Source organism: Ictidomys tridecemlineatus, chromosome 12 (genome assembly GCF_052094955.1).
Source record: "Ictidomys tridecemlineatus isolate mIctTri1 chromosome 12, mIctTri1.hap1, whole genome shotgun sequence".
In the NCBI taxonomy this organism is placed as follows: Eukaryota; Metazoa; Chordata; class Mammalia; order Rodentia; family Sciuridae; genus Ictidomys; species Ictidomys tridecemlineatus.
The window spans coordinates 23,444,471-23,467,544 of record NC_135488.1 but is presented as its reverse complement, the minus strand read 5'-3'; the positions used below and the strand labels follow the sequence as shown (position 1 = coordinate 23,467,544).

The window sequence follows — 23,074 nt, the reverse complement described above, 5'->3', positions numbered from 1 at the left end:
TAAACACCTACAGGGGACACTGAGAGCTACAGGGGTGCCCTGAGCTAGAAGATAGTCAGCTGCTCCTCACCCTGAGTCCTCTCATTCCCTCTGCACCCTCCCTACTGCACTGAGAACACAGAGAATTCCCAGACCTTCCCCAGTCTTCATGGCCCGCAGCCCCTTGGCCAGCATCTGTTAGGCAGGAGACTTCTGTGAACCTGATGAATGTCCCTCTATGTGCATTTTCACCCCTTCTCCTCTCACCTTTTCCATTCTTACTCCTACAACATCAGTGCCTCCCGGGAGATTAGATCATCCTCACCAAGACACAGGCAGTGGAGGAATGCTATCCATCTCAAATTATTATTATTATCATCATCATCATCATCATCATCATCATCATATCCAAAAGCCTCACTACATCTACCAGCTACAGCTATGGCTCCCTTTTGTTCAAATTCAGCTCAGTTATGCTGCAGAAGGATGCAGAATTGGAAGGCAGCCAGGACTGCTTTCTCTGATATCTCTCTATCTCTCTCTCCCCTCACCCTCTCTCCCTTTTTCTCTTTCCTGAAACTTGTTCTACCAGGGGGCTCTTTCACTGCAAATGCCCAGAGGGCCTGAGAAGTTGGCTATTCCCTGGCCTGGCTTGACTCATCTACCTTCTAGTCTGGGAAAACAGTTTGTTCGCATAGGACTTCAATCTAATAGAAAAAGGTTGATGTGGGATTTGGAGGGAAATCTAATTGAGTTCCTTTACTTTACTATAATATATGAAAATATTGCCCCCAGGATCCTCATGCCTCATGTCCTGATGGTACAAAGGAAATCAGATCACTATTGGCCCCCAAACACATTTCACCTCATCTCATCATTGCTGTAGGTATCTCGTTTTTGCTAATCTTTGTAGGATGCTTCTCTTTCAAGTCATCAGCTACTTTCTATTCAGATAAGTTTCCTTCATATTAATTTTCTATGCTGTGATGATCACTTCCTCGGCAAATCTAGGTTTCCTCGTCCTTTGACAAATGACCATTTCCTGTGCCCTTTATTCCAAAGATGCCTACCCCTCTCAGGAGTGATAGCCACTTTACCCTTATTCTTAGTGACTTCCTCCTCGTCCTCCAGGACTGCATCTTCATCTATCCAGACCAGGTGCCGTGAACCATCCATTGGCTCTTTGTGTGTGAGCTATGGGCATTTGAGCATATGAGGGGACTGGTCTGGCATTGGGTGCTGATGGGGCTATGCAAGGCAACGGTGCCTTTCCTCTCACTCTGCCTGTGATGCCACACAGCACCTGAGATGGGTCAGGACATCACCAAGCAAAACTCCACCCTTCAAAACTCTACCCCTTGCCTTATTTGGGTGAAATATTCTATCAAATGTCTTTTGCCCAATAAACAGGGGGGTTCCAGGTGTGCTCTCTCTCTTGCTTTTTCCAGTGATGCCCAGCATGGAGCTGACCCTTGGGGTCACCGAGCAGTGCTGTCCTCGACCTTAGAAACTCACATTTGTGTTTTGTGTAGTTTCTTCACCTTTTTCTCAGTTTATTGATGCAGCCAGCTCCTCTGACCCTAGCACATCTTGCCAGCTCGGCCAGCTGGTGACAACCAGTTTTGATTTTTTTATGCTCATTACTGCTTCTTTACCATTTATATTGACATCACATGCCTATCTTGTAACATTTCTTTCTTTTCAATATCCAACTTTTTCTCATATAGTTTGCTAAGGCCTTTGCAATTCTTTTTTCATAATCTCTTATTTCCTACAGTCCATCTTTTCTTAAATTTTATTCCAAGTATCAAGATGATACATTCTAAGTTTTACCAAAATAATGCCCTCTCTCTACTATTTAATGTCATATTTTCCTCCTTTTCTGTAAAATAAGTTTTTCAATGACCCACATTGTTTCTACATGTATCTGTCCTTAAAGAATGCATGATCTCTCCAAGTCTGGAATGTGTTTTCACAGACAGAATTAACTAGGCTTTTTGTTCCCCCCTTCTAACTCTCCATTTTCACTTGCATGTAATTGGAATTTCCATTTATCACTCTTAATTTTAAAGGATAGATTCCAGTTCTTTTGGAAATATGTAGTCAAAGTCATATTTATATTCAGCAAGAAAATTCAATACCATCAAAACATTGTTTCTAACTTTTAAAAAATTAAGTGTGATTTATGCTTTTGGGGGCATGAATCATAAAAGTAAAGGCACACTTCTTTCCCTCCTAACCAAGCAGAGACAATCCACCCTTGGTGATTCTCCCTGTGATGGGTGTGCTCATCTTCCAACCCCCAGGGAGTGTTCTACACACTGAAAAGGAAGTGAACCACACTTGGAGAAGCCCTACTGATGGCCTTGAGTGTGGAGATGGCTCCTGACCCTCAGCCAATCCAATTCCAAGCCCTCCTGTTCAGCCTGGCCACCTTCCATATTTTCCCACCAACCAGCTGCCGGTTGAGGACATGGTCCCTCCACTTCCCTTGGTTAAGCTCCTTGTCCAGGGTACCCTGATCCGTAGCCTACTGTCTGGGAGCCATCATCATCATGGGCCTCAGATTCTCTTTCCCCAACTCCCCTCATGCCCATCTCCCTCAGATACTCCACTGGAAAAATTAGGAGCCTTTCTGAATATGATTGACAGAGCCTACCCATTGGAATCTGCTAAGTGGGCTTGGTGGACTTTCACCCTGTATTTGTTTGGTTTAACCCCTCACCTGACCTTTGACTTTTCACCTGGAATGCAAGCACCTCAAAAAGTCACTGCTCCTTTTAAAATATGTCCTATGAGTTCCCTTTCAGATATCTTCTATAAGAACAAATAATTATACTAAAATTCATATGGGTAGGTTTAAACTATTTTTTAAGTTGACTTTATTATAAAGTGCAGATTTCTTACCAGGAATCAAGTTGCTGAAGTACCATCCACATAAAAAATAAAGGCTTGAATCAAACAGAATCATCCAGCAAACCCAGCCAAATGTCATGCCCCCTGGTTCTGGAGCCTGGTACATATTATTCCACTGGATCCCTGGTAGAAAAGGTCAGAGTTAGAATTGCACTCCCTCTTTGACTGTAGATTTTGGTGAGACGAGTTAATAAATTATGGAGGCTCAAGTAGAGCTGAATAAAGGCAAAACAAAAGGAAAGTTAATACTATTGACTGAATTCTTTAAAGGAAATATTGGCTTTCTGCGTATACATCTATTTCAGTGTGTCAGGTAGAGGAAACCTTGGTATCATTTTAATTTCTACCATTTAAAAAAATTGTAAAGGTCACCTTACTTACCTTCAGTATTATTTACTCAACTAAAAGCCATTCACATTATGGGAAAATAAGCATTTCTTTTTTGGTAAGTAAAAAGAAGACTCCTGAGAACACAAATTCTAAATTTTTAATTCTCTCTGCTCTTGGAAAACACATAAATAGACACAAAAATATCTTTTGAATCCTATTTACATGGGAAATACAGGGTGGGAAAGAATTTGTTTTCTTACAGTGCTTCTGAAATTTATTTACAGATTAAAATATAAGTTTAAAAAGACATTCATTTTTCAAATGTTTCCTATAATACTAACCTATAACTCAATAATAATACATGTTTTAGTCTTTATCCACTTGTTGGAATTGGAACCAAACTATTCAAATAGTCTAATAGAGACCATTTTTCTTCTGAATTTCTAATTTGCTTTAGTTTAAAGATTAGTTTGAGGAATACAGGAGGAAACATTCAGAATTACTCGTCTATTTAATAACAACATGTTTTATTGAAAATGTCAGGGAAACCTAAGAACTACAAATTAAGTGGCTGATGTAACAAGAGCTAGAGTTTTATAGCATATATTTTACCTATCTTTACAGATATCATAAAAATATCTAAGAAATTATCTATACTTGTTTAGAAGTTCAGTTGTCAAAATGTCAAGTAAAAAATTCTGTCAACAATTTTTTAAAAAACTGATTTTAAGCTGTATTAATGGGAATAAAATATGTTTAAACTGGAGGAAATAGCTGTGTTCTGTTCTATACTGGTTATGCTGCAACCCAGAAAATAGTAAAGATAGGAGCTGATAAATTCCTTAGTCGTTGTCATTTGTAAGAGGGAACTATAGGAAAGTAGAAAGAAGGAGCAGAGGAACCCAAGAGATGGATCCTAATTCAATAATACTCTAGCAAGGTGGAATATAAGGGCACATCTAGAAGATTCTGGAAGGTCCCTGTGTTGAGCATGTATCAAGGATGTCCAAAGAAAGGTCCAAGCACTATCTGGGTGTTTGATTGATGACATCTACAGGAAGATGTCATCAATCAAACACGAGGGTTATTCTTGATTGTTCTCAAAATGGAGACAAATTGATGGTGGGAAGTATTTTCATCAATGAAATCAAATATCAGAATCTCCTTCCAAATGCTTCACTTGGTAATGCAGCCTTTCTACTATATCACTTGCAGAATACCTATAAGTTTCCAAAAACCTGAGTCACTGAGAGTCATTTTCCAAAAATGTGTCCTCTTACCTGCCTCTTGTCCTTCCAGGAATGTAATGAAAAATACTCCTTGTCCAAAGGCAGTTGTTGAGAGGAGGCACTGCCCACAGATTGGTGGAGTAAGGAGAAAAACAGTACATTAGTGTTTGATTGGGACCACAGAAAATCCACAATACCAAATTCAAAGAGAGACACCATGACACTTTCTGATTCCGAGGATGCCAAACCATTGCTTCAGGCAGTAATTTAAATATCTGAGCCTGAAAGTCTTAGCAGACTGTCAACCCTCTCTGAACAGTGTGCTAACAAGCTAGTTTTTAATGTTAAAAGGAATTACTTCTCTTTTCTGCAATGCTTGAAGTGTCATAAATCCAATGCACTGTATACAGAAATGTGTAACAAGAAACAGTAGAAAATGGAATGGAGCAATTTACTGTTTTTTTTTATTATTAAGTGAATGCCCTGGAGCACACTGCAAACAGACTGATGGAATATGGACATTATTCTACACTAGAAAGAGAGTGTACTGAAGGAAAATGTTATTTTATCTTCAGTGGGGAGGACCTATGTCAGAAAACAAAAAAATAGAAAGCCTATTGAAAAAGCATCTTACATTTACAAATATAATGTACCAGAGTTAGATTTTTTTCCAGTTGTTAGAAAACATTTGAATATGTAAAAAGGAAATCAAGTATTGAATATATATAAACCTTAAATATAAAGACTGAAGTAAAAATAAAATTGACAGCATTAGAAATTTAGCTCAGCTCATCAATGGCTCTTTCTACCCAGTTCTATGGGAGGGACACTAAATGGTCCCACTTGTGTTAATTATTCTAAAAACACCTAATTCATATTAGCACCAAATTATTTGTTATCACAGATGGTGAATTAAGCTATTCAAATCAATAAACACAAATCAACGGACCAAACATTAATTGAATGGAACCATTTTTTACTGTGTATGCATATCAATGCTTTGTGTACATGACTAAAAAAACCATAGCATTCAGTGGTTTATTGGAGTTGAAGAAAAATAATTGGGCTTTCACAGATATATTTCACTCTTTTATACTCATTTATATTATTTTATATAAATGAGTATAAAAGTGATTGATACACTCACTGGGGCTGCCAAGGACTTTCAAAAGACTTTAAATACCCCTCAGATTCCAACCAAATCTCCCTGGTACCTCCTCAAAGTGGCTCCATATACACATCCAAATAGACTGCAATATAAGAAAATCATCTGACCTATTGGAGAACATAAAGACTCAAGCATAATGCAAATGGGTATAGGTATGACACTGATTTAATGAAAGACTGATTTAATAGTGATTTGTTTACCCCTCCCACATTAATTGGGTTCCTGCTACATCAGGCACTGGGCTTGCCGGACAATAGTCATAAAAGAATAAGTTTCTATCTTCTATGTATCTTATATTGCAGACCTAAAAGCATTCTCATTCTTTTTCATAAGGTACATTTTAATGGATGAGCGATTCTGACATTGCTAACAGAGAGATCTTTCCACTTATGTGATGTAATTCATGATGCATCAAGAAAAATGCTTATTTTTTACTTCTAAAATAGCTTTAGAAGTCTATTTCTTTCCACGCATAAAAAAAAAGAAACTAAAGTGATATGCATTTTTAAGGATGCCACTGATTTCTCAGAGCCTCCATTACATGAAAAATGACGATTCTTAGTGGGCTGCCATCCAGCAAAACCGCCACAATTTCAATGAACTACTACTGTAAGTTTTTCATCTGTGGGTAGAATAAAGAAAGTAAATATCAGAAATCCTGTTTAGGTCAGAACATGATAAACTGGCAAGTTAAGGGTGGTGGTTTGGTGTTGTTGCGTAGATCCCTGTTTTATTTTATTTTGCACCTTTTCAGAACAACTCACTTACCAGAAATGTCTGAATAACAAAACTTAGTTGGTTGTGCAGAACCAACAGAACTATGTAGGGCAGAAAGCTGATCATGTACGCCAGGCTGGTACACAGGGCTGCTGTATTAGCTTGGCTGAAAAATGCACTCAAGAAGTAACTCAGCATAACAACTGACACCTCAAAATCCAGGAGGAAGAGGAAGATGATGATTGCATTGCTGTAGGTGAAGATGCCACTTGCTTTCAGAATGATGTCCAGAGCAGCACTGCTCAAGGTCAGCACGGCTGCATTCTCCAGGAACCAGGCCAGGAAGTGAGTTGTTGGATGCACTCCCATCATCCGCAGGTACTGTCAACAGAGGGAAAACCCAGAGTTGTCATAGCAGGATGTACCACAGAAAGAACAGGGCAGCTTGTGGGACAGAGAAGGAGTACCAATGGAAGGTAAACTGGCATGACTTGCAAATTCAGCCCTAGAAAGGGCACTTTGATCCAGAGCTCAGCATGTGATTTTCATGAGCACCTTACAAAGTAGGTCTTTACTGCTTCAGGGGAGAACTGAAACTCAGACATTAAAACAATCTCACCAGTGAGAACAGAGCTTCAATGGGTAGGGGCAGGTGGCTTAGACCTCAAGTTTGGTGAACTACAGTCCCATTATGTTTTTGTGTTTACTGAGGGTTTATTATCTTTGTTTTCACTTTTGTTCATTTTGCATTTCATTTGTGTTAGTTTGTTCTCTCTCTCTCTCTCTCTCTCTCTCTCTCTCTCTCTCTCTCTCTCTCTCTCTCTCTCTTTTAATAAGGACAAAGAGAAAGGAAAGAAACACTGGTGCTTACGCACCTTAATTTGGAGGATCACTGCCTGTTGCCTGTTTTAGAAAATATGTTTTTCAAAATACCCCTGGTTGAAGTAATACAGATAAAGCAATTCTTCCATGAAACTACTCTTTTCTCACCAATTGTATTGTGTTATCTTTGGGCATGGTGCTGATGAGTGTGGAAGGAGTACACGTGCCTCTCAGACACACTCTGGCTGGCCAGCTGGCTGGTGGCAGCAGGGAGCCCAGCAAGTGGATACTCAGTGGTGGAGGAGAAACACTCATGAGTAGATAGATAGTAAATGGGAAAATGCTAAACAGGGATGCAAGTGCTCTGCATCATGTGTCAAATTTGAAGAACAGTACATTTAACTTCAACACATTATTTCTGCAAATTAATAAATACTCAATAAGTCAATGACGTGCACCTCTCATGACTGTTCTCACTGCTCTTCAGAAATCAACAGACAGTCACGTCTTCACCAGATACTTTTATCATCTTTCATTCTTTAAGTCTGATGGTTTCAAGTTGCAGCAATATCAGGACAAAAATTCAAGGCCTTCGCACAGAGTTCTAATGACAGATTAAGGAGGAAAGTCTGCTGTTAAGTCTTTCTAATTTTTATGAAAGTCGCTAAGTGAGCAATGCTGGATTTGATCTTTCAGTGTCATATGGTTCTTCTTTGGTTTTCTTCCATCTCAATAAGAAATATCTGTTAAAATCTGGCAGCACTTCAGACTTCAACATAACCTGATGTTCCTACAATAGGGATGCAGTGGGACCATACCTAGGAGGCCCAGCTGAGAAGAGAGAGGCAAAACAGAAAGGCCTGAGCAAGTCACAGCCCAGGATTCATTTCCAAAGTCTCACAAGCAAGGTTAAGGCCATTTACCTCTTCTATCTGGATCTCCCGCTCATAAACCAGTTTTCGGACCATGCTGGCCACGGATACCATCCAAGTCAACATCATTATCAGAGGGAAAAAGAAACCGACGTTGTTCAAGAATCTGTAAGGGCATATTCAGTCAGCAATTGAGGGCAAGAGAAATTATTCATGAGTACTGCACCCATCTGAGCTTTTTAAAGTCATCTTACAAATCATGCGCCTCCAAGAGCAAGGTCTCAACAGGCCTAGGATTTAGGTAGGGCTGCTGTGACTAGTGTTTCTGCTTTGAAGGTATACAAATGCATGAAGGAGACCCATGCAGGAGACATAACTAATTTTTTTTTTCAGAGTGGAAAACAGAAGTTTATTAAAGGACAGCAGAAAAGAACTTCTCCTGGAGGAAGAGGGGAACCCAAGAGGTGGAATCCAAGACACAACTAATTTGAGGTCCCTCAAGTAGCCACAGCCCAACCCAATCTTCTGACACCTGCTATAGACAGCACAACTCAGAGGAAGGAAAGAGGTCATTGTTCTATGACTTCAATTTCTTCCACTTTAATTGGGACCAACCATTTTCTCTCCTCAATCAATGACAGCAATTGATTATAGGTAATTGTTTATAAAATATGCAAAAACTGGTAAATAAACATCTCCCTATTTCTCCAACATTCACTTTTCAAAATATTCTAACGGGGCTCCATTTCTAATACACGACAAGGACACCATTTAGGTCATGTCCCTAAATCCAGTAAGAAGTTTTCAACACCTTTCCTTCCTGCCTGCCCAGCTGTGTTTGATAACACTGGCCACACGGCCCGTTCCTTCCTTCCCTCACCCCTCTTAGCTTTCAGAACAACACTTGGCTTTCCACCACTGCTAGGCAGCTTCTCAGTCTCCCCACTAACAACTTCTCCTGTACCTATCCCTTAAATGTGGACATTTTAACCCCAATCCTGGGGTAACTGCTGGGTTCTCTGTCTTCCCATGCCAAAGTGAGCTCTAGATTCACACATTAACTATCCATCACTGAAACCAACCAAAGGTGCAAACCATATTAATGGGCCTACGATATATACATGAACCATACAGAAAGAGGCCCTACCATTAAAGACTCCCTCATTCTAACATATGGCAGGGGACATAAAATCAACCAATAAACGAAGAGATTTGTCAAATGGAGTCAGGAAGTGATCAATGCTATGAGGAGGAAAGCAGCAGTTGTTACAAACAATAAAAGGGATGAATTTTTAGACAGGGGCATTAGGCAAGGTCACCATGGAAGAAATATTTAAGCAAAGCGCAGATAAATTGAAGAAATGAGTCACATGGGTATCCATAGGGAGGTGGCTTCTGGTGACGAGAGGAAAGTGCCAGGGACAGAGGTCGGAGCAGACACAACCCAACCAGGTGCAGACAAACCATCCTGAATTAGCAGGCTATGGAATTTGAGCACCAGCTGGGGCCAGATAATGCAGGGACTTCCCCATGTCAAGGTAAGTTCTAGATTTTAGCAGATTAACAAGGGGGATACCAAGAATGGATTCAAAGAAAAGGAGAGGGGGAAACAGTGAGGTGATAAAATTAGGAGTATGGTTTTTAAGAAGGAAACACTAAATTTAACACAAACAATGGACTGTTTAACTGTTAAACAATTAATTCCGGAGGTCAGGGAACCCTCTGGAGAGAGGAGTGGGGACATTATAGCAGGAATGACCATCTGAACAGGAGACAAGGGAGCCATTACAGATGATGACCCTAGAAAAGGGAAGAGTTCCAATGGGTCCCTGCAGTGATGGTCTCCAAGGTCCCATCAGACTTCTCCTTCAAGGCATTCACTACAACATGGAAGCTGCTCTCTCAACCTGTGCCAGCCTCCCATGCTAGAGGCTCAGGTGATAGGGGACAGTTTCCCACTGAGCCAAACTTTATTAATGAACAAATGAAAAAGGGAATTAACTTTTGTTTTTACTCACTTTTCTGCTTACGACAATTGTTCTGGGCTGTTGGAGAACCACACTTTTTTTTTAATAAGGCAGAGTTAGTTTTATTGATGTGGAAAGAAGCCTACAACGTTATTGCATGAAATACCAGGACACCAGACCATGTAAAATGGTAAATATCTAGCTACCTATATTTGCATAATTGTGCATATGCCCAGGAGTATTCTAGAACAGTGTTAAACCATCCAATTAAGATAGTAATTTTTTTCTAAATTCTGGAATCTTATTTAACTTTGATTTCTTTATTTGGACTTTTCTCTTTATCTATATAGATATAAAAATATATAACACACATGAATTATGTAACATTTATAATCAGCAGTCACTGTAAACCTTAAACAAAAAAAGGTATTTTTTCAAAAGGAATGAAGTATATGAAGATAAAGACAGCAGGAAAACATGGGGAAAGGCTGGGGGAAGGGGGAAGGGTAACTGGCCAGGGCACAGCTCACAGCCCCACAGAGAGTTCCCACTTCCATCCTGGTAAATATTCTGGGTCAGAGGCAGATGGAAACTTTCAGTGGAGGAGTTCAATGAAGACTCTAACACCTACTTGAGTTCTAGAAGTTCACTTGTTTGTGTCAAGTGTTCAAGTAAAAATTTTACAATGTACATTTGACACTGACTTTTATGGATTCTATAACTATGGCACCATATACTAAAAAAGCTTTTTTTTTTCTTCTCTTTTTTGGTTAATTTTACACATTGCAGCACAACTTTTCATTTCTTGGATTGTACACAATGTAGCGTCATACCATATGTGTTGTCATACATGTACCTAGGGTAGTGATGTTCATCTCATTCCACCATCTTTCTTGCCCCCCCCATGTTCCTTCCCCTCCCCACCCTCTCTTTTGCCCAAAGTTCCTCCATTTTTCCCATCCCCCTCCCCCTATTATGAATCAGCATCCATTTATCAAAGAGAACATTCAGCCTCTGGTTTTGGGGGATTGGCTTACTCCGCTTAGCATGATGTTCTCCAACTCTATCCATTTACCTGAAAATGCCATAATTTTATTCTCTCTTAATGCGGAGTAATATTCCATTGTGTATATATACCACAGTTTCTTTATCCATTCATCTATTGAAGGGCATCTAGGAGTGCTTCCACATCTTAACTATTGTAAATTGATCTGCTATAAACCTTGATGTGGCTGCATGACTACAGTATGCTGATTTTAAGTCTTTGGGTATAGACCAAAGAGTGGGATAGCTGGGTCAAATGGTGGTTTCATTCCAATTTTCTAAGGAATTTCCATAATGCTTTCTAGATTGGTTGCACCAATTTGAATTCCCACCAGCAATGTTTGAGTGTGCCGTTTCCCCCACATCCTCACCAACATCTACTATTGTCTCTATTCTTGATAACTGCCATTCTGACTGGCATGAGATAAAATCTTAGTTTTGATTTGCATTTCTCTAATTACTAGAGATGTTGAACAATTTTTTCATATATTTGTTGATTGAAATTATATGTTATTCTGAGAGTGTCTGTTCAGCTCCTTATCTCATTATTCGTTGGGTTGTTTGGGTTTTTTTTTTTTTTGGTGTTAAGTTTTTTGAGTTCTTTATATATCTTGGAGATTAGTGCCCTATCTGACATACATGGGGCAAAAATTTGCTCGCCAAATGTAGGCTGTCTTTTCACCTGATTGTTTCTTTTTGCTAAGAAGCTTTGTAGCTTGAATCCATCTCATTTATTAATTCTTGACTTTATTTATTGTGCTTTAGGAGTCTTGTTAAAGAAGTCAGTGCCTAATCCTACATAATGAAGATTTAGACCTACTTTTTCCTCTATTATTCACAGGATCTCTGGACCAATTCCTAGGTCCTTGGTGAACTCTGAGTTGAGTTTTGTGCATAGTGAGAGATAGGGGTTTAGTTTCATTTTGTTGCATATAACTTTTCAGTTTTCCCAGTACCATTTGTTGAAGAGGCTATGTTTTCTTCAGTGTATGTTTTTGGCGCCTTTGTTTAGTATGAGATAACTGTATTTATGTGGGTTTGTTTCTGTGTCCCCTATTCTGTACCATTGGTCTATGTGTCTATTTTGGTGCCAATACCTTGCTGGTTTTGTTACTATTGTTCTGTAGTATAGTTTAAGGTCTGGCATTGTGATGCCTCCTTGCTTCACTCTTCTTGATAAGGATTGCTTTGGCAATTCTGGGTCTCTTATTTTTCCAAATGAATTTCATGATTGCTTTTTCTATTTCTATTAAGAATGACGATGGGATTTTAATTTGAATCACATTAAATCTGTCTACTGCTTTGGGTAGTATGGCCATTTTTACAATTTTAATTTTGCCTATTCAAGAGCTTGGAAGATCTTTCCATCTTCTAAGGTCTTCTTCAATTTCTTTCTTTAGTGTTCTATAGTTTTTACTGTAGAGGTCTTTCACTTCTTTTGTTGATTCCCAAGATTTTGTTGTTGTTGTTGTTGTTGTTGTTGTTTGAGGATATTGTGAATGGGGTAGTTTTCCTAATTTCTTTTTTATTTTATTATTTTTGTAAATACACAACAGTGGAATGCATTACAATCCTTATTACACATATAGAGCACAATTTTTCATATCTCTGTATATAAAGTATGTTCATGTCAATTTATGCCATTATACATGTATTTTTTTGCATCACAATTCTTAACACACATATATACCACAATTTTTCTTATCTCTGTTTGTATATAAGGTATGTTGACATTCAAATCAAGTTTTCATACATGTACTTTGTATAATGATGACCAAGACATTCCACCATCCTTACTAATCCCCTTCCCCCTCCCTTTCCCTCCTACCCCTCTTCCCTATCTAGAATTCATCTAATCCTCCCATGCTTTCCCTCCCTACCCTACTATGAGTCACCCTCCTTATTTCAGAGAAAACATTTAGCATTTGTTTTTTGGGGATTGGCTGACTTCACTTAGCATTATCTTCTCCAATGCCATCCATTTACCTGCAAATGCCATGATTTTGTTCTTTTTTAATGCTGAGTAATATTCCCATTGTGTATAAATGCCACATTTTTTTTTATCCATTCATCCACTGAAGGACATCTAGGTTGGCTCCACTGTTTAGCTATTGTGAATTGTGCTGCTATAAATATTGATGTGGCTGTGTCCCTGGTAGTTTGGTGTTTTTAAGTCCTTTGGGTACAGTCCAAGAAGAGGAATAGCTGGGTCAAATGGTGGTTCCATTCCTAGATTTCCAAGTTCCATACTGCTTTCCAAATTGGCTGCACCAATTTGCAGTCCCACCAGCAATGTATGAGTGTACCTTTTTCCTCACATCCTTGCCAACACTTGTTGTTTGTCTTCATAATAGTTGCCATTCTGACTGGAGTGAGATGATATCTTAGAATAGTTTTGATTTGCATTACTCTGATTGCTAGAAATGATGAGCATTTTTTCATATATCTGTTGATGGATTTTATATCCTCTTCTGAGAAGTCTCTCTTCAGGTCCTTGGCCCATTTATTGATTGGGTTATTTGTTTTTTTGTTATTTTGTTTGTGTGTGTGTGTGTGTTTGTGTGTGTGTTTGTGTGTGTGTATGCTTAGCTTCTTGAGTTCTTTATATACCCTAGAGATTAGTGCTCTATCTGATGTGTGAGGGGAAAAAATTTGCTCCCAGATGTAGGCTCTCTGTTCACCTCACAGATTGTTTCCTTGCTGAGAAAAAACTTTTTAGTTTGAATCCATCCCATTTATTGATTCTTGTTTTTAATTCTTGTGCTATAGGAATCTTATTAAGGAAATTGGGGCCTGATCCTACATGATGAAGATTAGGGCCTACTTTTTCTTCTATTTCTTCTGGTTTAATTCCTAGGTCCTTGATCTATTTTGAGTTAAGTTTTATAGGCCAATAGACCAATGGTACAGAATAGAGGACATATAGACTAACCCACAAAATTACAATTATAGTAGACAAACGTGGCAAAAACATTCACTGGAGAAAAGACAGCATCTTCCACAAATATGCTAGGAAAACTGGAAATCCATATGCAACAAAATGAAATTGAACTCCTTTCTCTCACCATGCAAAAAAGTTTTCCTAATTTCTCTTTCAGAGGATTCATCACTGATATATAGAAATGCATTCGATTTATGTGTATTGATTTTATATCCTGCTACTTTGCTGAATGCATTAATTAATTCTAGAAGTTTTCTGGTGGAGTTTTTTTGGATCTTCTAAATTTAGAATCAAGGTGTCAACAAATAATGATAGTTTGAGTTCTTCTTTTCCTATTTGAATCTTTTTATTTTGTCTAATTGCTCTGGCTAGAATTTCAAGGACTATGTTGAATAGAACTGGTAAAGGAGGGCATCCTTGTCTTATTTCAGTTTTTAGAGGGAATTCTTCCAATTTTTCTCCATTTAGAATGATGTTGGCCTTGAGTTTAGCATAGATTGCTTTTACAATGTTGAGGTATGTTTCTACTATCCCTAATTTATCTAATGTTTTGAACATGAAAGGTGCTGTACAGTGTCAAATGCTTTCTCTGCATCAATTGACATAATCATATGATTATTATTTTTAAATCTATTGATTTGATGAATTATATTTATTGATTTCCATATTTTGAACCAATCTCACACATCTCTGTAATAAACCCCACTAGATCATGGTGCACTATTTTAAAATATATTTTGTATTCAATTTGCCAGAATTTTATTGAGAATTTTTGCATCAATATTGATCAAGGGTATTAGTCTGAAATTTTCTGTCTTTGATATATCTCTGCCTGGTTTTGGTATCAGGATGATACTAGCTTCATAGAATAAGTTTTTTAAGGGTTCCTTCCTTTCCTATACTTTGAGGAGTATTGGTATTAATTCTTCTTTGTAGATCTTGTAGAACTTAGCTGTGAATTCCTCTGGTCCTGGGCTTTTCTTGGTTGGTAGACTTTTGATTGTGTCTTCTATTTCCTTACTTGTAATTGATCTGTTTAAATTGTGTATGTCCTCTTGACTAAGTCTGGGTTGATCATATGGCTCTAAAAAGTTATCGGTGTCTTCAAGGCTTTCTATTTTACTGGAGTATAAATTTTCAAATAGTTTCTAATTGTCTTCTGTATTTCAATAGTGTCTGTCATGATATTTCCTTTTCCATCAAAAAATTTAATAATTTGAGTTTTCTCCTTCCTTCTTTTCATTAGGGTGGCTAAGTGTTTGTTAATTTTATTTATTTTTTCAAAGAACCAGCTTTTGGTTGTGTCAATTTTTTGAATTATTTCTTTTGTTTCAATTTCATTGAATTCCCTCTCAGCTGACTGTAATTATTTCCTGTCTTCTACTATGTTGGGTGTTGGTTTGTTCTTCTTTTTCTAGAGCTTTGAAATGTAATGTCAGGTATTTGTTGACTTTTTCTTCTTTTAATGAATGAGCTTAATGTATTGAACTTTCCTCTTAGCACTGCCTTCATAGTGTCCCAGAGATTTTGGTAAGTTGTAGCAGAGTTCTCATTTACCTCTACGAATTTTTTTGTCTCCTCCCTAATGTCTTCTGCCAGCTATGCATCACTCAATAGCATATTGTTTAGTCTCCAGGTGTTGTAGTAGCTTCTCTTTTTAATTTTATCATTGATTTCTAATTTCACTCCATTGTGATCAAATATAATTCAGGGTAGTATCTCTAATTTTTTTGTGTGTTTGCTAAGTCTTGCTTTGTGGCATAACATATGGTCTATTTTGGAGAAGGATCCATGTGCTGCTAAGAAGAAAGTGTATTCTCTCATTGATGGATGAAGTATTCTATATATGTCTGTTAAGTCCAAATTATTGAGTGTATTATTCAGTTCTATAGTTTCTTTGTTTAGAAGATATATCCAGTGGTGAGAGAGGTATATTAAAGTCACCCAGTATTATTGTGTTGTGGTCTATTTGGTTCTTGTATTTGAGAAGGGTTTGTTTGACATACATAGATGCCCCATTGTTTGGGAGATAGAAAATTTATAATTGTTATATCTTTTTGAATGAATCCCTTAAGCAGTATGAAATGTACTTCTTTATCCCTTTTCACTAGCTTTGATTTAAAGTCTACTTTATCTGATATGAGGATGGAAACTCTTGCTTGTTTATATAGTCCATGTGAGTGGTATGTTTTTTTCCACCCTTTCACATTCAGTCTGTGGCTGTCTTTTCCTGTGAGATGAGTCTCTTGAAGGCACCATATTGTTGGGTCTTTTTTCTATCCAATCTGTCAGTTTGATGAGTTTAGGCCACTCACATTCAAGGTTATTATTGAAATATGATTGGTATTCCCAGATATATATATATATATATTGGTTTTTAACTGGACTTGGTTTCTCCTTTGATTGGCTTTTCCTTCAGTGAATTCTTCCCCTTGCTGATTTTCATTGTTGTTTTTCATTTCCTCCTCCTGGAATATTTTGCTGAAGATGCTCTGTAGTGCAGGCTTTCTCACTATAAATTCTTTTAACTTTTTTTTTTATCATGAAACGTTTTTATTTCATCATCAAATATGAAGCTTAATATTGCTGGATATAAAATTCTTGGCTGGCATCCATTTTCTTTCAGAGCTTTGTATTTGTTATTCCATGATCTCCTGGCTTTGAGGGTCTAGATTGAAAAAAATCTACTGAGTTACCAATTGGTCTCCCCCTATATGTGATCTGATTCCTCTCTCTTGCGGCCTTTAAAATTCTATCCTTATTCTGTATACTAGGCATTTTCATTATAATGTGCTTTGGTGTAGATCTGTTGTAATTTTGTACTTTTGGTGTCCGGTAAGTATCTTGTATTCAATTTTCCAATTCATTCTTCATGCTTGGGAAATTTTCTGATATCTCATAGAGATTGTGCATTCCTTTGGTTTGAATCTCTGTGTCTTCCTCTATCCCCAAAAATCTTGGATTTGGTCTTTTTATGCTATCCCATAATTCTTGGATGCTCTGTTAATAGTTTCTCACCATCTTCACTGTGTGATCAACTTTATTTTCCAGGTTGTATACTCTGTCTTAATTATCTGATGTTCTGTCTTCCAGGTGATCTAGTCTGTTGGTAATACTTTCTATTGAGTTTTTTATTTGGTTTATTGTTTTATTCATTTCAAGGATTTATGATTGTTTTTCCCCCAGAATCTCTATCTCTTTCTTAAAGTAATTTTTTGCTACCTGTATTTGCTTCCTTATCTCTTTATTGGTATGATCAATGGTTGCCTGTATTTGCTCTCTTATCTCCTTGTTGGAGTGATCAATTTTTACCTGTATTTGTTCATTTGGTCATTCTTTAATTCACAGATCATTTCAATTATGTATATTCTGACCTCCTTCTCTGACATTTCATCAACCTTGCTGTCTATGGATTATATTATTGTAGTATCCTGGTTTGTTTGGGGCACTTTCTTCTTTTGTTTTTTCATGTTGTCTATGTGTCTTCCTTTCTTCCAGTGCAGATCTGAGATATTACAGTTTCTACCCTAGAATTTTGTAGTGTCTATGCAGATTATCTGTACCTCACTTTGGTGTTGGGCTTCCTGACCCTGCCTGTGTCCCCCAGGGACTGCAACTTAAGATGGTGGCAGCAATAGCAGAGGTAACTTGAGCAGCAATGGAGGTGCCCCAAGATGAATGCAACCCCTTTCAGAGATGGGGCTGAAAGGGTGGGCCTTACACTGGCCTTGGGATGTCTCTTTCAAGATGCAGCTGCTTCTAGGCCTCTGTTGTCACAAAGTGGAGGCTATTACATGGGGAGGGCTATGGTGATGGCCTGGGCCTGGGATACAGAGTAGGTCTGCCAGTTGGCAGGCAGGGTTCTGAGCTCCAGCATAGGTCTGCCAGTCGGAAGGTAGACCTGGGCCTAAGCTGGGCCTGGGCTCCCACACAGGTGGGCGATGGTGGTCCAGGCCAATGCCTGGGCCTAAATCTGGCATAGAGAATCACATTTTTACGTGGATAACTTGTACATTATACAGTGACTGTGTATAGATGATACAGTGTTTCAGATTTTCTGTTTTGTGGTTTTTCTGGAATTGTCTAATAATCACTTTTGTACTGTTCAGAGCAGGTGGAGATCCATGACAGGAAGCACCATGAATATATCCACTTACACATTCAACAAATGACATCTATTCTAGCACAGTAACACAATTTACCACAAAGAAGAAACTCAGAGAACCTGTAAATTTGAAAATAACTAATACTGAGTTTACTTAGGGGTTGAAAAAGTTTGTTCATGAACTTCCTCTTTTTTACTTAATGGCCAGTAGAGGTAGAGCTATTGAACTCTATTCTTTCATTACCTCAAATCTTTTGAAAGAATCAATGGGTATCTTGTCTAAATCTTACCTAAGATACTACAGTCATTTTGGTTAGAATTCCATGTTGTGGACCCTGTGGACCCTTGACACTGTGTCAAGAAAAAAGATACCAGAGGCTTGGAATTGGACCAACCAGAACCTGAGAATTCTGCAACAACTGCCTCAGGTTCCAAAGCAAGATCAAACACTCTGCACACACATACCTGATGGAGGACATTCGGTAGAAAGAGGATATTATGAAAAACTGGAGATGAGAGATGATAAGACATGAGATATTACAATGCAGCCTTTTTATCTACTTGTGTGAACTAGTCCAAAAATCAACAGGAGGATGGGGAAAAAATATATTGTAGTTTTGTTACATGTTTGAAAGAGACCCCCAAATATTTGAACCACACAGAAACGTAAATTACAGAGATTTCAGAAGCAAACCACCTCTGCTATCAAAAATACACTTCTCAAAAGTGGTTCACCCCAAGGGGAAATGGGCACAGCAGCAGGTGGTACGTGGGTGTCAAGAAGCACATTAAGTGGAAAGTGTGAGAAGCCACCCACCCCTGGACCCTCTTTTCAGAAGAATAGAACAGAAGATTCTTTAAAAAAGAAAAAGGCAAAGGCGGGGGTGCTGGGTATGTGGCTTAAGCTGTGGCGTGCTTGCCTGGCATGCGTGGGGCACTGGGTTCGATCCTCAGCACCACATAAAAATAAAATAAAGATGTTGTGTCCACCAAAAACTGAAAAATAAATATTAAAAAATTCTCTCTCTCTCTCTTTCTCTTTCTCTCTCTCTCTCTCTGTCTCTCTCTCTTAAAAAAAAATTCTAAAAAAAAAAAAAAAAGAGTCTTTAAGCTGCATAGCCACTAATGTCACCTGGTCCTCAACATCAATAGGAACTTCTTGCAGACACCAGGTCAGGAATCTCCAATTCCTTCCAGATAAGCAACAATCACAGCAACAAAAAATCTAGCACGCTATCTCCACCACAATAAAAAGGGGTTGAGAATTGTAGAATTATTAACAAATGCATGCAAAAAAGATGGTGGCATGGAGCAGATAAAAATATTGAAAGTATTTTGGGTCATCAACTTTTAAATATTCAAATAAGAAAGTTCCTCTGCCTAGACCCACTCCACCATCTTCCTTCCCTTCTGTTTTGTTTCTCTTCTTCAAGGGTTTATGTTACATGAACTTCTGTTCCCTGTGTTTCTTGTCAATAAGAGAGAGAGAGAGAGAGAGAGAGAGAGAGAGAATCTAATATAATAGAATTACTAGAATTTAGTGATGAGAGGGTAAGGTACCAAAATGATGTGAAATGTAAACTGGATCAGATAAACAGTGATAAAACTGGAAGAGACACAGAGCAAATAGATACTGCATAAAACAATATGACAAACTACGTGGAAAATAGCTATGGGATATACAACTAAAGGAAACAAAGAGTTTAAAAGAATTATGAAATAAAGAAAAAAAGAAATTTCTTCTTGTTGGCATGGATTATCATAAACCAATCTAATGTAAATTTTCATCTCACAGATATTACTTTTCATATTGAATTGATAAATGTTCCCCTATTATTCAATAGTATCCCCTCAACACATTTGACTTCATTTCCTCTAATGTTTTAAAGCATTAACTGGAATCATTCTGTTCTTTTCTAGCTCAGGTTTGTATTTGTTCTTCTTAGTTCTTCTTTCCCCTCTTGGGTTACCTGCTCCTGCCTCAAATATTTCCACACCCATCTTTTTCTTCTTTTTACCTTGATTTATATTATTATTTTTTATATTTCTTTTTTCCTTGTTTTTATTCTTTGCCCCATCTTTCTCTCTTTCCCCTTCTCAGCCCCAAGTGGCTTTGCTATCTTTAAAGACTAATTTCTCCACCTATTCCAGAACATTGCTAAGATTTTCTACTTGGGTTGCAGGAACTGTGGAAAACACTTCACATGAATTTTTGCACATGGCTTTACTCTGAAGTGATTGTAGTTAGTAGAATTCAGGATCATCTCTCAAAGTGGTGCTGATACTGGAAACTAGAGAGGATACAATTGAATGGGTGCACCAATATCTGGTATTCTCCTAGTGTTGGGAATTGAAGAGCAATAAAATCATCTCTTGGGAGCTGGGGAAATAGCTTAGTTGGTAGAGTGCTTGCCTAGCATGCACAAAGCCCTGAGTTCAATCCCCAGCACCACCACCAAAAAAAAAAAAAAAAAAAAAAAAAAAAAAAAAAAAACCTCTCTATAATAGCACTGAATGTAATGCTCTCATTTTTCCAATCAAGTCATAGATTAGTAGAATATTAAAAAAAACAGACACAATCATTAATGGGCTAAGATGTGGCTCAATGGTGAAATGCTTGCCTGGCATGTATGAGGCCCTGAGTTCAAATCCCCAAGCACCAAAAAAAAAAAGTTGTTTACATGAGACTAACCTTAGAGACAAGACACCATAGGCTAAAAATGAAAAGACTGAAAAAGCAATACAATGCAAATGGAGAAATAAAGCAAATAGGGATGGCTGTTCTCCTATTAGACAAAGTAAACTTCAATCCAAAATTAATCAGAAGAGACAAACAAGCTCACTTCACACAATATAAGGAAATAATTCTATAACAAGATATGATTGTAAATATTTATACCCCACCTATGTACATAAAATAAATAGTACTCACATAAAGGATAAATTAGAGTATAGTACAGTAATAATGGATAACTTCAACATACCTCTTTTACCAATTGATAGGTCATCCAGACATAAAACTCAGTAAGAACTCTTCAGAATTAAAAAGTACTATTAATGAAATACATTTAACAGATATGTATAGAGAATATTTTATTCATCAACAACCAAATTCACTTTCTTCTCAGTGGCACATAGAACTTTCTCTAAAACTGACCATATTTTAGGACAAAAAGCAAGTTTTAAAAAATACCCAAAAAAGAGAGATAATTTCTTGCATCCTATTAGATTGTAATGGAATGAACTTAGAAATCAACAAGATAAAAAACAGAAATCACTTTAACACATGGAGATTAAATAATGCACTTCTGAATGAGGGTCATAGAAAAATTCAGAAGAAATAAAAATTTCTTAGAAATAAATGAGAACAGAGATACAACATATCAAAATCTCTGCGATCATATGAAGGCAGTTCTAAGAGGAAAGTTTATACGATTAAGCACCTACATTAAAAAAAATAGAAAGATTATATATATAATGTTGCTCCTAAAGGCCCTCAGAAAAAAAGAAGAACAAGCTAATTCCAAAATTAGTAGAAAGCAGAAAATAATTAAGATTGGAGCCAAAATTAGTGAAATTGAGAATAAAAAGACAATACAATGGATAAATGCAATAAAGAATTGATTCTTTAAAATGATAATCTAAATTGATAAACCCTTTATGTGTACCTATAAAGCTACAATTAAAAATTCTATAAGTAAATGGAAGGAAGACCAGTAGAGTATCAGAAGGAAAACAGGAGAAGAAAGCAGTGAAGGGTAAGAGGAAGTACTGAGGACTGAAGTGGGTCTATTTATATTCTGTGCATGTATGATTATGTCAAAATGAATTGCAATGTTATATATAATTACAATGTAGTAATAACATCATTTTAAAAACAAAATATTGTAAAACAGCAAGTTGGTAAAGCTAAAATACAATAAGGGGTTCCATAAAAGAAAATATAAACTGTGCATTAAGATTCATCTATATCACAGAAAACCATTCCAGAATGGTCAATGATGAAATACATTCTAGTAACTTTATTTACTTTTCAAGTTACTGGCACCTAGTCCGAATTACAAATCAGATATGAGATAGAATATCAAGGTGGCTTCAGTATTCTTCACAGTAACATTAAAGGCCAAGACATTAAGGAAAGTGTGAGGAAATTCATATCCAGCCAAGATGTCTTCTAAAGAGTTTTAATCAGATAAGAGAACACTATACTATCTTATTAGATCATCTTAAGGAAAGTGCTAGAAGACAACTTCAGCTTACCCCATTAGGACTAGCAAATTACAGTGAAAGGGCTGATTATAAGCAGTGAATATGTTTTCCAGTAAAAGAAAAAATAAAACAAAAATGTAAATTAAAGTGTCAAAATAGATTAGAAATGTCATATTCCCTAAATGTAAGAATAATATGAGAAACAAATGGAAGGACTAGGGGAAATGAATCAGAGAGGAAAAGTTAGTCCATTCAAGACAAAAACCAAAGGCTGTTTTTTTTTAAATATTGGCAAATGCAGAATATAGATAAATGACTTTAACAATAGGGAAGATGACATTAAGTAAAACAATAATATCAACTAATATTATAGAGCGGAAAAAAGAAAGTATATGATGAAATAAAATACTTCTTTTTATTCCTCAAATAAAGTGTTGATATTCTTTATATAAAGTTATAACTATAAAGGTAACCATTGGAACAAAACCTAAATATTAGTTTAAAAGCAAATAATAAGTATATGAGAAACAAGACAGAAGACTATAAGATGTGTATGTTGGATAGGGTGTAGGGAGACAGGAGAGTGAAGGAAGGAGAGAAAGAGAAGGGGGTAACAGAGAGAGAGAAAGAGAGAGAGAGAGAGAGAGAGAGAGAGAGAGAGAGAGAGAGAGAGAGAGCGCTAAAAGAAAGTACTCTAGAAAGGTTTTGAATGAAAGGATAATTAAGGCATAAGGCATAGCAAGCAAATGGAAATACCAAATAAATAAAAGTAAAC

At 37.1% G+C, this 23,074-nt stretch overlaps 1 pseudogene; it reads right to left on the bottom strand.

Moving 5' to 3' along the window:
- Positions 1-23,074, bottom strand: part of LOC144368925 (ATP-binding cassette sub-family A member 13-like) — a 398,370-nt pseudogene that overhangs the window by 241,344 nt on the left and 133,952 nt on the right.